The 15,808-nt window shown below is 42.0% G+C and overlaps 1 long non-coding RNA gene across 1 annotated transcript in view; it reads right to left on the reverse strand.

Annotated features, from left to right (window-relative positions):
• Positions 1–13,027: 13,027 nt before the first annotated feature.
• The window catches only part of LOC144672171 (uncharacterized), a 312,256-nt gene continuing 309,475 nt past the window's right edge, over positions 13,028–15,808 (reverse strand). Inside the window, exons 4-5 of the long non-coding RNA XR_013574070.1 lie at positions 14,709–14,758; positions 13,028–13,210 (exon numbers count right to left, since the gene is read on the reverse strand). This is a non-coding gene — a long non-coding RNA (uncharacterized LOC144672171). The remainder of the gene's footprint in view (positions 13,211–14,708; positions 14,759–15,808) is intronic.

The following is a 15,808-nucleotide window of genomic DNA, read 5'->3' on the forward strand; positions in this document are numbered from 1 at the left end:
GCTTTATTTCCGGATAATGAAATATGCAAAATTCTATTTCCGTCTCCAGGTGAAATCATGCATTCAGGTTTGACATTTTTTCCCCACTTGTTGAATTAATTTCGCAAACTTTCCTTTAAATGAGAGGCTTTTCTTTGCAGATTCTCCGCTCTCTACGCCCTGCAATTTCCTTTTTTCCGGGGGTTTGGCAGCAGCAGCGCTTCTCCTTCTGGGGATGAACCTTGTGGCCGGGAGAAGGAGCTGCAGGAACAGGCAGAAAGGTAGACATTGTAACTCCCCGGCGCTCTCAATCCATTCATTTATCAATGGGTTTCAGCCGGTTCAGTGTGAAATGTAGCCACTTATGTTCATTTCAAATTTTAATTTCTAACAGGCAGCATGAACATTGATGAGGAACCGACAGGTTCCAGAGAACAACGAGAGAATAAAAAGGTAAACGAATGGAATTGTTGTTGCCACAAGCGTGGATACATTTCACTGAATTTTAATCCAAGGTTCAACTTTCGTAGTTATTGCGATGAATCGAGAAAACTTTTCGTCGTGGGCACTACAGGATGGCAAAAACAAGGCTTCAATCACTTTCGTGGGGAAGGTTAAGGGGTGATTTAATGGAGGGTTTTAAGATGATTAAAGGAAACTATCGCGTCTATAGAGAAAAAATATTTTCTCTGGTGGCGCGGAGGTGGTGTGGCGGGAAGGGTACTAGGGATTGGGGGGCTGGAGCCCAGAACAAAGGGGTAGAACCTGAAGATTAATGCTAGGTCGCTCAGGGGTGATGTCAGGAAGCGCATAGTCAAACAAAGGCGAGTGGAAATCTGAAGCTTTCTCTCCTCAAAAACTGTTCAGGCTGCAGGATCGATTGGAAACGTCAAAACTGAGATTGATAGATTTTGTTGGGTAAGGGGATTTAGGAGTATAGAACCAAGGTGGGTAGATGCAATTCATGATAGGGACCCGCCATGATCTAGCTGAATAGACTGGTAGGGCTGAATGGCATTCTCCTAACCCTATGATGATGGTCGTTATACCAATAGAGTCTGCTTTTACTTTTTCCGCACAGACAACTTATGCCCACTTGGCCTTTAAGGAGGATCCAACACTCTGATTGGAGAGGAAAGAGGGAGAGAGATCACAGTCTGCTTCTCGAACATGACGTGTTGTAGAAAATTTCCCCTGTTGGGCTGGAAGTTCCGGAAGTTCAATCGGTGCAAATTCAGGCGTATTCTCGGCGCAATTTTACGATGTCGCCCAAAGCGGCAACAGAATAATCCGGTAATGCCCGTTATTCTCACGATGGAATATCGCCTGCAGTTCTACTCAACCAATCCAGGCTTCAGTTATCTGGTATTAGTTTTTATTATTGCATTCTGCATCTTTATTCAGTGTGTCAGCAAGATATTAGTCAAATAGGCTTCACAATGTATCTGTGCTCCAGTTGCCTACATATTAAAACCGATTTGAAAACTAATGACAGCTTTTTGATACCAGTTTTTTTGATCATTCAGACCAGATGCACCCAGGGTATATGTGAGGCCAATATACAAGTACATTTATAGAGCGACTGTCGAGCAGGATAGAAGTAGGGTTAAGGACTGACAGATACTGGATGGGGATTTAGGCTGCATTTATGTGAAAGCTTCAGTGTTAGTGGACCCCGAGTCTTCACTGGTTGTGTCCTTGGAGTAAACAATGTTACATTTAGTCTTGAAAGAAATTGTTGACAAGCCATTTGCCCTTTTGTTCATACTGTTGAGTGCATTTTGCCGACCAAAATCACTGGTTCGACGGACCTTATAGCACAGGAGGAGGCCATTCGGACCGTCACGCCTGTGCCAGCTTTTTGAATGTGCAATTTAGTTCCACACCCCAGCTGTCTCCTCATTACCCTATGAATTAGGCCTCTTGTAACACACCGACCATGGAATTTTAGTCTCCATCCTGAGTACAGCACATCCCATCGGCTGTGACTGAAAGCGGCTTGCCGGCGATGTTAAAAATTCGAAAACATGTACACAATTCGCTCCTCACATTAAATTCTCGGTCCAACGTGTGAACAAATTTGGTATTTCACTGAGATGATGTAATCATGACATTTTTCACTTTATCAATATTAAAAAGCTGCTCTGGAAACCGTTGCTGCACAGATCTCTGGATAGTTTTGTTTGATGATTAAACTCTGGGGTGCAGAGAGTGTCGTGAATCCTGTTGGTAGCAGATAGGAGCATTCCCAACCTAACACTGGCTTATTTTGCACTAAAGACTCATTCTGTACAGATATTTCGAGAGGGTTTCCAGACACTTATTACAAGACGCAGATGGAAAAGGTCAATCTGCTAATCACAGTTCATTCGTCCGGCAAGTTTTTGTCATCCTTAACCAGCAGGAAAATAACTTTTTCTTTAAAATTACCAGGGGTCTTTGTCAGCGATTCCCTATTCGACCTGCCTAGAGAACCAATCCTGGTGCTGACACTCTGTTTGTCATCCAATTCCATGCATCAGTCCTCATAATATCTTGATTTATTAATCCTAGAGGCACATTGGAGCCATTCAGCCCCTCTGGTTGGACCTGGCATTCGATCTGAATGAAGTTAGGAAATTGAGATAGTTTAAGTACATTCTACATATATCTGGGCTTTTTAAGAATAAAGTACATCTTTAAGTTTAAGTTTAATTTCTATATATTTTCTAATTGTCGATTAAAATGTGAAACCTGGGATCTTGTTCCATTTCTAAATGGAGGCAGCAGGTCTAAAAGTTTGTTTTTATACTTGTGCATCAAATGGGTTTTATGACTCTTGAATAGAAGGTAAAGCAATTACAAGAGTAAGCCAAACATTGCCGTTGCCTAGTAATTGAGTTCCAGGGAGGGAGGTTCTCGCACATATGCAACCGACACACACACATACACAGACACACACACACACAAACTGAAAGGGAGAGAGAGATATATAGAAAGCAGCAGTTTGAGTTCACTTGAAAGCAGTTGACAGAGAGAGGATGGAGAGGCAGAGCTACCGATAGCAAGTCCCAAACTGAAGTTGAAGGCAAGACTCCAGATAAGCAGTCAACTGGGAGAAGGGACTGCAGAGAGCAGATTTCCCCAAATAACTGAAAGCTCCCAAACCCAATGGGTGAGACAGAAACGGGACAATGTCCCAAGAAGGCTTTCTAGTCAAATGAAGGACAGAAACCTGGCGTAGAATTGATTGGGTATGAGAATATGCTCATTTTACAATGCAAATCTACCTGGGGAGTTACAGAAAGGACGCTCTGTTCCAGCTGCAGCTAAATCTCTGCTCCTCACGTGTAAAAAAAAGGCAGCTTGCAGTGAGGGAGAAACACCATCAGACACCCACTCTGCTGCCAACGGAGAAGGTGGCTGATGAACACAATGACCCAATAAACATCCAAGTTTGAGTATTTTTAAAGTGAATTATTAATCTTTTCGGTGATTAGTTGTCAGGAAATGGTTAATGAGCCCTTCAGAGACAAAATTAAACTGGTTTGAAATTTATAATGCCGGATTCAAATACTGTAATGGTGGATTTGTGGATTTAAGCTGATTCACTCTGACACTGTTCACTGGTACAAGTTATTCTTCAAATTAAATCAGACAGAAGATCTTATAAATGTGTCTCCCAAAATGTTGGCTTAAATTTTAGTCGTGGATTATTTGGCGAGTGAATCTGGTTTACCGAAATTCCACATTCTAAACTCAATGGTGGGGAAACTATTGAAAGTAACCCTGAGGGATAGACTTAATCTATACTTGGCGAGGCAGGGATTAATCAAGGACAGTCAGAATGGTTCTGTTAAGGAGATGCCATGTGTGACTAATTTTATTGAATTTTTCGAAGAGTTGACCAGGTTTATAGATGAGGGCAAAACATTTGACGTAGTCCACTTGGACTTCAGCAAGGCTTTTGATAAGGCCCCGGATGGGAGACTGATAAAGAAGGTAAGAGCCCATGGGATCCATGGCAATTTGACAAATTGGATCCAGAATTGGATGAGTGGCAGGAAGCATGGGGGGATTGGCGAAGGGTGTTTTTGTGACTGGATGCCTGTGTCCACTGGGGTTCCACAGGTATCAGTGTTGGGTCCCTTGCTGTTTGTGGTATATAAATAAAGAATTTAGACTTGAATGTAGGAGGTTTGATCAGTAAGTTCGCGGAGGGCACAAAAATTGGTGGGGAGGTAAACAATGAGGAGGATATCCTTAGATTACAGGAGGATACAGGAGGGCTGGTCAGATGGGCTAATGAATGGCAAATGTAATTTAATCCGAATAAGCATGAGGTCATGCACTTGGGCAGGACAAACAAGGCAAGGGAATACACGATCGATGGTAGGACCCTGGGAATACCGAGGATCAGAGGGACCTTGGTGTGCATGTTCACCGGTCCCTTAATGTAGCGGGACAGGTAGATAACTTGTTTAAGAAGGCGTATGGGATATTTGCATTCATTATCCGAGGCATGGAGTATAAGGGCAGGGAGATTATGCGGGAAATGTATAAAACGCTGGTTAGGCCAAGCTAGAGTATTGCGTGCACTTCTCGAATCCGCCTTATAGGAATGATGTGATTGCACGAGAGAGAGTGCAGAGCAGATTTATCTGGATGTTGCCTGGGCTGGTGAGTTAAATTTATGCGGAGAGATAGGATAGACTGGGGCTATTTTCTTTGGAGCAGAGGAGATTGAGTGGGGACATGACTGAGGTGTATAACATTGTGAGGGGCATAGATAGGGTGGACAGGAAGGAAGATTTTCCATTGGTGGAGGGATCAATTACCAGGTGGCATAAAATTAAGGTTAGAGGCAGGGGATTTGGAGGGCAACTAAGGAAGAATCTTTTCACCCAGAGGGTGATAGGAATTTGGAACTCACTGCCTGAAAGGATGGTAGAGGCAGAAACCCTCACATCATTCAAGAAGTATTTGGATGTGTACTTGCGATGCCATGGCATACAAGGCTATGAGCCTAATGCTGGAAAATGAGATTAGAATAGTTTGGTACTTGTTTGATCGGCACAGGATCGATGGGCCGAAGGGCCTTTTTCGCTGCTGTCGTCCCCTGTGATTCTCGACTGCATGCCTGCACCCATGTTGGATACCTGTATGATTCAGGATATCACAAAATGCGGGTTTATGGGCAACCGCTTAAAGGGTTTCCAATGGGTCACGAAATTGTTGCTCCTGGTTTCGAGGTTATAACTATCAGGAAAGATTGAACAGGCTGGGGCTCTTTCCTCCAGAAAAGTGGAGGCTGAAGGGTGACCTGACAGAGGTCTTTAAAAATATGAACATATTCGATACGGCAGACGTAAAGAAAATATTCCTACTTTTGGTAGTGGGATCAGAACCAGGCACCATCAATATAAGATAGTCACCAATAAATGCAACCAGGAATGGAGGAGAAACCTCTTTACTCATATAGTATGGAGAATGTGGAACTCGCTCCCACAGGGAGTGGCCGAGGTGAATTGCCGAGATGCACTGAAGGAGGAATCAGGATAAACAGACGAGTTGTGAGGGACAGAGGATATGTTGATGGCGTGGGATGACAGGAGGTAGGAGGAAGTAGAAGGAGAAGCACAGAGCAGATGGCCCATGCTCCTCTGATCCACAGGAGTAATTAGGACACAAAGAGGCAGGCGGGAAGGCAGATTCCGGGTGAAACAGTGACTAAAATTTTAGTGTCATAGTCTTGTTTTCTTTTTCAATCTGGTGTGTTTTTGTTGAAATCATAATATATTAATGTGTTCACGGTGAATTAAACAGAACACTCGGAATGAGGGGCATTTCCCCTCTGCCCAGGCAAATATTCTAAGCAGCAATGTTGTTGATTGCAACACCATTGTCTTTTGTTTCCAGTTTACACCTGCCTGGACTGCGCGCCGCATGTGACGCATGTTTACTACGATGTGTAGACTGTTGTACTTTGCAGGCAGAGCGTGTGTGGTCTCCTAACCTGTAAACAGGAAACCCTCAACTAAAATTTATACGGAGCTAATGTTTACAGTGCGCTATTTTTAAACGTTTCAGGTAATTTCCACCCTGTCTCCCTGGCGCCAATATTTATTCCCCAAACAACATCATTAAATGCACGATCTGGGCCATAATCACTTTGTTATTTGTGGATCTTGATGTGTGCGCTTTCGGCTGCCGCTTTTCCTACATAACAACGGAGACTACACTTGAAATAAAAAGCCCTTCATTGCACCTGATGCGCCTCTTTTTCCCTCTTGCTCGTGTTATTGTTTCAAATTTAACCCTCAAAGTTTGACTCCATTAGCCTGCATTAACCAATGGATGGTCCATTATATGTTTTACGGGTGTAGCCGATTCGTCATCGCAAGTATTTCCTCGCTCTCTGCCATAGCTGAAGGCATAGTGTTGATTATGTAGCTCTCAGTTATTGTATCTCAGGCAGTTTTGTCCCAGACTCCGAAGATTCAGAGTCTCTCGCTTGGAAGTAAAACAAGATGCATTGTGACACGGCTTAATTGGCGTTGGTGCCGAGGGGACGGTCGATTGGTATAAACCGAACCAGCTGGCGCATCGGCAACTGGTTTACATCGTGACAGAATACAACTCTCCAAACGGGAGATATTCAGGAGAGGTTGACGAGAATCGACTCTCTATTCTCTGAATATTGCGGATACCCAGGCCAGTGATTCGGGCATGTATTACTGTGCAGCTAAGGAACTCAGTAGGATGCCCTTTACGTATGGAAATGGTTCAAAATGGTTTATCACATGTACTAATTACGATTATTTTAAACAATGTATCATCAATAACCAGTAGGTTATGGCCAATAGTGATCGAATGCCAATGCCCGATCCCACCACGTTCCCCAATAATCGACCATTTAACTCCGCCCCCAGCTGAAATTCTCTCGATGGGAGGCGACCTGTTGGTGTGTTTGGTGAAGAATGCGGGTCCCGATTCCTTTGCCGTCCGCTGGAATGTATCCGGGCGGGATCCCCAGGGGCAGAGCGATTCCAGTACAATCGAGCCCGACGGGACCTAGTAATCATCAGGAGTTACATAATTCTCTGGGGCAAAGTTGGAGCAGCGGCGCTCTCTGTCCTTGCGCCGTTCAAATCAACTCCAATCAAAATCTTCCAAGTGAAAGTGTCTCATCTCAGAGAGGGAGCTGTTAACAGTTCCCTCGTGCATTTAATGCGCGGCCTATTTGTTAGTAATATCTCTTTGCACATTTTAACTCCCCCCTTCAATGTGTTCACGTATCATTTTCTGACCCCTTATCTCGCTCTCATGTATCTCATCATTTCAGTGTTTATCTTTCTGAACTCTTAAGCCCATCTGTCTAGTTGGGATGAAAGCGTATGTAGAGAGATAAACCATTTTGACGTGTCAAGGATTAAATAAAATACAAATTTCCTGTTTAGCACTTTCTCTCTCGATTCCTCAATGGCATTATCTGTGTCCCATAGAGCTTCCAGCACCGACACAGTGCATTCTTCCCTTTGGCTCAGTGCTGGTGTTTCTGCTCTAAAAGAACCTCCTCCTGCCCCTCTTCATCTCACCCCGTCAACATATCCTTCTATTCCTTTCTCCCTCATGTATTTATACAGCGTCACCCATCGATCCGTCTCTGTACTTCACCTCAACCACTCCCTGTGGGAACGAGGTCCACATTCTCTTTGCTCGCTGATTAAAGTGTTTCCTCCTGGATTCTCGATTGGATTTATTAGTGACTATCTGATATTTTTGGCTTCGAGTTCTAGTATCCCCCAAAAAGTGCTAATACATTATCCACGCCTGCCCAAAAATCCCCTTCATAGCCTTAAAGCTCTTCATCAGGTCACCCCACAGTCTTCGCTTTTCCCGAAAAAAAAAAGACAGCCGGTTCAAAATTTCCCGACTGTTATAACCTCTCACTTTTGGTATCACTCTTGGAAACCATTTCTTTTTCGCCCCTTCTCCTCTGCCTGCATATTATTTTTTCTGATATGCAGCCCAGGATAATTCACAGGACTCCATGTGCGGTCTAGCTAAGTTTTGATATAGCTCTAAAGTCGCCTTTCTTCTTTTCATTGCTGGGCCTGGTGTTTATCTCCTACTACTTACTACTTTCAATGATTTGTGTCCTGTGCCTCAGGACCCTCAGCTCCACACTCCGATTTCAACGCTTATTTTCCACTGAGTGTGTTGCCCAAACCCTATCACTATGTCTAATCCAGACCCCAATCATTCTCCATTCTAGTCAAACAGTCCCTATGTAACGTTTCATCCAAGACAAAAGGAACAAATCCGCTGGATGACCATAAGCTAGTTAGTCTTTCATGCGTGGCCGACAAACGCTTCGCATCAATTACTACACATGAAGATGGCGAGCATTTTTAAATAGATTGGTTCGTTAAGGACCCCCAGCACCGATTTGTGAACGTGCAGTCATGCTTAACAAATTTAATAGAGATTGCTCTTTCAAGAAGTGTTCGAGTGGACAGTTAAAGAGAATGCAGTAGATAGAACCTGCATGGAGCTCCACAAGGTCTTTATGTGCTTTTGTTTTATACATTTATGTATGTATCCCACACTCGCGCCCGGTCTTCTTTATATCTATCTATCTATCTATCTATCTATCTATCTATCTATCTATCTATCTATCTATCTATCTATCTATCTATCTATCTATCTATCTATCTATCTATCTATCTATCTATCTATCTATCTATCTATCTATCTATCTATCTATCTATCTATCTATCTATCTATCTATCTATCTATCTATCTATCTATCTATCTATCTATCTATCTATCTATCTATCTATCTATCTATCTGTCTATCTATCTATCTATCTATCTATCTATCTATCTACCTACCTACCTATCTGTCTGTCTGTCTGTCTGTCTGTCTGTCTGTCTGTCTGTCTATCTGTCTATCTATCTACCTATCTATCTATCTATCTATCTATCTATCTATCTATCTATCTATCTATCTATCTATCTATCTATCTATCTATCTATCTATCTATCTATCTATCTATCTATCTATCTATCTATCTATCTATCTATCTATCTATCTATCTATCTATCTATCTATCTATCTATCTATCTATCTATCTATCTATCTATCTATCTATCTATCTATCTATCTATCTATCTATCAATCTATCTATCTATCTCTCTTTCTCTCTCTCTCTCTCTCTCTCTTTCTCTCTCTCTCTCTATTATTCCGTCACATGCCGACTATCTCTCTCTACCTAGCCACCCATATGCCTTCAAATTTGTAAAATTGCTTCGCTTGCCTAATAAATTTCTAATTTTTATTTTAATGTACTTGGTGATGTTGGTGACAGTGACGAGACCGACATTGTTTCACCATCCCGAGCAGTCTAGCATAGGTGGTGCTGAATCTCCTTGAACATTGCGGAAGAGCCAAAAGGCTCGGTTTGTGGTGTTTCACATGAAATCTAGTTATTTTTTAAAAACTTTTGCTCCCTACAACCTGCAGTTCCCACTTTCCGGGAGTTCGTCCGCGGCGGCATTCTCCTTCTGCCAGGAGAAGGGGTTCCAGGAACCGGCAGTCAGGGAGAGATTATAGAGAGAAGCTGTAACTCCGCCACCCTCTCCATACATCCATTTATCACTGGGTTTTTGGCACTTTAAGCTGTTTGAATGTGAACTGAGGTCATTTCAACTAAGTTTAAATTTCACTTTCTAACAGGCAACATGAACAATGATGCGGAACTGACACATTCCACAGCACGGACAAAAGAAAATAAGGTAACTATGGTTGGTAACATGTGCAGATACATTTGACTTAATTTCAGTCTAAGGTTTAAAATTCATAGTATGTCATATGAGTCGAAGAGTTTTTGCATAGTACACATTGCAAGATAACACTGTTTACATGTCATATGACATTGCGACAATAGATGAAAAATATAGATGGGTGTCCAATTGAATATGTCAGAATTGAGATTGATATATTTTTGTTGGGTAAAGAGGATTAACTATTAGGGAACGAACGAGAGGAGATGGGGTTACGATACTGATCAGAAAAGACGTAATTGAAAGGCAGAACATGCTCGAAAGGCTGAATGGCCTACTGTTGATGGTGTGGCTCACGATAACTGTCTGTGCCTTCTCTTACAGACTATGATTGCTCGGCTGGCGTTGAATGCGGGCCCCACAGTCTGATTGCAAACGATATTGAGAGCTCAAGTTCTGCTTCCGGGCTATGACTCGTAGTGGAAAGTTTCCTCTGTTGTGTTCTTATTGGACGAAAGCCTGGAGGTGTGACCATTTCCAAGAGGCAGCCACCGCAAATTCTGTTCCCTGCTGAATTCATGTTTATTAATAACAATCAGAAATATAGCACGCCGATTCGTGACTTATTGGACTGTATTCAAGCCTGAAGGAACTGGCTCCTTTTCAAGCCCAAACTGACTCTCGGAAATGTCATTTTTGTGCTCAGCATCGATTTTCTTGCGGTACTGTTTTTATCTTCATTGTGCATCTTTGTGTAGCGCTTGAGCATGAAAGAGCGATTCAGTGTCGCATATAGCAATCCATTAAAACACTTTTTGAAACCAAAACATTGCATTTAGGCGTTCAGGCTCTTTTATTCCTCAGTGCAGATGTGCTCAGTGAATCTGCAGTGGCAGGTTACAGGACAACTTTATCGACCATATATGTGCAGTTTAAAAGTGGGGCCAATTCTTCAAGAATGATACCAGAGCTGAGAGGTTATGATGCCAGGGAAGATTGAATAGGCTGGACCACATTTATCCGCAAAAGGGGAGTCTAAGGGGTAACCTTATGACGATAATTAAAATTATGAAACGATTCAATACGTGAAGACGGAGAGAGAACATTTCCATTTGCAGGCAGAGCTGAAGTGAAGGCCATGAAAATTAGATGTTCACCAATAATTCCAGTGAGGAATTCAGGAATTACTACTGCACGTAAGGGGCAAGCTCTATAATTACATCATGAATAATTGAATAGGAGGATATGTTGATGGGGTGAGATGAAGAGGGCGTTGGAGGAGGCTCGTCTGCAGCAGAAACACCAGCAGAGAGCAGAGGGGCTGAATGGCTTGTTTCTGCTCTGGAAATAATTTTGAATTTTGTAAAGCAGAAAACATGAGCCGTTCATGAAAGCTCTTTGCTCTAATGAGTTTGCATCATTAGCAGAATATCTTGTTCGCACCAAAAGAAATAGTTACATGTGAAATAGGGATTCAAAGGGCTTTTCACCGAGGTGATCTGATATCCTTGCTTTACATCTTCAAGGTTATAAACATTAAAAAAATGAGGAGGTTTGAGACCATTGCTTTTTAAGATACGTGTTACAACTTCAACCAATGTTATTCAATGAACAAGCGAAATCCCAGAGTGAAACTAGTCTTATTCATGATCATGTTTTTTTCCAATTTTGAAAACGAGGGGAACCGTTAACGATTCTTATACCAAGATGAAGAAAAAAATAATCACACAAGATTAAAATTATTTGGTTGAAGCAGCTTTATAAGGTATTCATCCAATAAAAACCCTTTTCAGAAAACACATGTAAAATATTTGGCAACAGTCCCCTTATGGAGTTTTAACCATAAAAATCCAGTAATGTTACCCAAGGTAAAAACTGCTGCTACTTTTGTAAAGTATAACACGAGACCTCACACTCTCTTCTAATCTGCTCTGGGAATCCGAAGGAAGCTCAGATACAGACTTCTTCTTGAAAGGAAAGGCTTCTCTGGCTTGAAATCTGTTGGGTGCATCAAATTCACAACTTTTCTCAGCACAAAGCTGGTCGAAGGACATGTCCCGCACAGAGCCACCTCAACTCAACAAAGCATTTCCCTTAAATATCTTTTCCCGGCCCTCCTTTCATCCTGGCTTCCATTGCCCTACGCACCTCTTTGAACTCAGCTTTCCCAAAATATAAAAATTCTTCAAGTCTTCCTATTACCTCCGCTTTCTGGTCAAATATAATTAAATAAACTTCCCTCGTCTAATAATGAAAAATTTGGGAATGGTAAAAGTTCTTGAACGTCCTTTCAAATTTCGCAGCAGAAAAGACTAGTCCTTACCTCTCCCCTAATGCAAATTTAAAAAGCCAAGCACATTTACTTATACACCCAACTTCACCATAGTCTCTCGTTACAAATGAATGCATCCAGCACGGTTATCTTTCACCTCTCAGTTCTCATAGACAAGCTGTCTTTACTAACTTTGCCCAGATTAATTGCCCATGAAGTCACACACACACACACAACTTTCTTTATAGAATGCCACTATGATCCCAAAAACATATAAAAACAGCATCCATGTTCATGTACAAAACTCCACCCATTCACCTTGTTTCCCCATCACTTAATACACTTACACAACAAAATGCACTGGATACCAGCTTCAGCAGCGTTCTGAGGGAGAGAGATCCACATTTCCACTCCACCTTCCACAACACCTCTTGCTCCAAAACACACTACACTCACGGTAAATCTCTGAAATGTAGGTTTAAAGTTGAACACAAATAAAAACACACTGTGTAAACGTGAAATGGAACCATCGCAGGTTTCCTGACTCACTGCCCGTGTCCCTTTCCTGCTTTGTTCTAATTCAGTAAATGATACAACACATCATATCTCAGACAAAGAAACCCACCACTAACAGCATCTCAATCCAGGACTGATATTGTCAACTCAGCAGAAATTGCAGTTTTACCCAGACGACATTTGAATATAATTTAATTATGAATCAATGCAAAACTCTGGTGCATCGTCATAATCGAAGAATAATTTATTTTATTTACCTACAGACATTTGCCAAGAAATGAACTTCCTTTCAGTAACTGGAGTTACACAATCAGCAGAAAAAGTCCAGAGAAACTGAAGACATTCCTTAGTCTTTGCTCAATGTTTCTTTCACACTTGAGTTACACGATATAGGTGGAATATCCTTAACAATACTCAAAACAACTTCTATATTCAGCAAAATGAGCCAGTCTTTGTAGCTCTGGCGAATGCACGAGTACAGTTGATTTGTGTCATGGGAATCTCTTTGGCTCCATATTAATTTCCACAAGGCTGTGGTTTATTTGGCAAATCCTGTCACCTCCATAATTCATCAGAGAGAAACAGACCAGATTCTTATCTGCGACCCGCCTTCTTTTTTGACCTTTTATCCAATGCAGCCAAGTCCAGGGAGGCGTAGAGAGGTCCGCCTTGAGACTGGGAGAGATATTGAACATTAACAGCGAAAAGTAGTTAAAAGATAGGCAAGATTACCGACTCCCGCAATCGCATTTCGTAGAAGCATAGAATGATACAGCAGAGAAGGAGGTCATTCCGCCATTGTGTCTGTGCCAACGCTTTGAAAGGGCTGTACAATGAGTCCCACTGTGCCCTTCTCTGTCCACATATCGTTGTCATTATTTTCTCTTTCCACTACTTTTTATAATTCCTTCTTGAAAGTTGCAATTGAATCGGTTTCCAGTGTACTATATATCAATTTGAGGAAAGTTTTGCTTTATTTGCATGTACAAGAATTGACTGAATTGTTGTTTTGTAACAGAGCAGCAGAATTCGCAAAGCAACTGGAAATGACCGAAGTTTAATCAGGAAACTGGGATGATGAGTCTATCAATGTGTTTGAATTCCTTTGTTGCTAATAGGCCAATCCGATCACTGTGTTTCGCCATGAGCCATCTACACAATTTTGTGGAGCCCACAGAATATATCACATTCAGAAGAATGACACAAACACAAGCAAAAGACTTGTGTTTACATAGCGCCTGACAAGAACTAACGAAGCCCCAGAACACTGATATTCACTTCTTTGAACTGTAGTCTCTGTTCTTAATGCAATGCGGCAGCGAATTTACGCACATTAAGATCACATAAACAGCAATGAATTAATGACCTAGATAATTTACTTTTTAAGGTGATGGCTAAGGGATAAAATGTGAAACGGGACACAAAAAGAACACCCCCCCCCCCCCACCCCCCCACCCCCCACGCTCCACACCCCACCACTGCTCTGGTTGCAGTAGTGGCGGTACCATCTTTTCTGCCGACCTGAGAGGGCTGAAAGGTCCTCGGTTTAACTTTTCATGTGAAATTGGCATTTGAGACAGCGCAGCACTTGCTCTGGAGCTTCAGCCTAGACTTTCTGTTCAATTCTCTGGTAACAGACACATACACACACTTAAACACACACACAAACACACACACACACAAACACATAATGCCCAAACTGATTCCTTCTTAGTCCACTAACAACAGGAACACATTTTCATTTAACTATAAGAAGTCCCCTGGGTTTGGTCTCATCTTCATTCTAATTCCATTGGCTAATGTGTTTACTAAATCGGTTGGATCAGAGGAGGGACAAAGGTGGGAAACGAAGGAAGGGGATGAGATTCACTGCAGAGATAATAGGAAATAGCACAAATCTAAAATATGAACTGCTGGAAATCAGCGGTTACGTCAGACGGGGACATTCTACCCGGAAAATGACCCTATCCTTTCTATTATCAGATGGGGAGAGGGAAAGGGGGATATTTTCTGACTCCAGTTAGAAGGACGGGTGGGAATATATACAAATTCAGATACTCTAGACTGTGATCTGCTCTTTGATAAACGTGTGAAATACACAGAATGGGAAGCCTTGCAGCTTATCCAAAGAACACGTTTTTGCATGTTATTACAGCAATTTCAAAAAACTCACCTGTATTGCATCCCGATGTGGCCGCTTTCCCTCTGTTTGACGGTGGTCATCTGTGTTATGAAAGGTTAAGATCTGAATCATAATTCAATAATGAATTGAAATATCTTCCCAGTCAGGCTAATTCATAGTTATTACAGATACGCCGTTCGTCAATGATGCACCAATGTACCAATGACGCCAATGGGCCTTATTTGTTACTAGGCCCCCAATCCACGGAAGGTCCCCAATGCGCGAAAGTGCCCTGAATAGTTCAGTGGAGTGAAAATCGCCAATGGATGGACAAGCACTATCTACCCACACTGCCTGGCGTCTATCGTCCATCTGGTATGCTACTGCAGCTTTTAGTAACCAGTAATTGGCATTTTATATGTGACCCAGAGACAGCAGAGTAATTGTGAACATTTTGATGGCGGGAAATGCTCTTAGGCATCTTCCCATTTCGATCCACTTGATATTAAATCTGTGCCAACATTTCAATGCAACTTACCCGTTTGTCTCTCATTCTGCCTCTCTCTTTGCCTTCTCTCTCTCAAGCTAAAACTGGATGCGAACAAAAATATCAAACAGATGTTATGTTTTGTAAATCCTGACGAAGATGCCATAAATAGCTGAGAAGAGAATGTCGAATGGTCTTAGCATCAATCTTAAAAGCTCATGGAAAATTTTAGCAGATACCATTGGGATCACTGTTGGGGTTGAACTGGGTTAGGCCCAGTGATAAGTTTAGAGAGAGTGTTCGGGATAAACTTTTCAAAAGGTTCAGTTACTCACTTTTCATTGTGGGACCTCTTGTCTCGTTCTCCTGAAAGCAGAAAGTAATTAGCAATTTAAAACTACGAGAAGGGAATCAGCTGAGACAAACAATTATTAAAATATCCCTGATGAATATTAATGCTCACCTGATCTGCCACTTCTACGAATCCGAATGGAAATAAGGACCAAGAGTAGAACCAGCAGCACCAGGACAGTTATGAGAGCAGGAAGGACCAGATTGCACCATCCTACAGAGGCAAAACACTTAGAAATTGCTGCTCGATCAAATCATCCTTTTCTGGGATTCTCTGAAAGGAAACGTGACCCAAAGGGAAGCCCAGAAACAG

The sequence above is a fragment of the Cetorhinus maximus genome, chromosome 36 (genome assembly GCF_964194155.1).
Source record: "Cetorhinus maximus chromosome 36, sCetMax3.hap1.1, whole genome shotgun sequence".
Taxonomy (NCBI): Eukaryota; Metazoa; Chordata; class Chondrichthyes; order Lamniformes; family Cetorhinidae; genus Cetorhinus; species Cetorhinus maximus.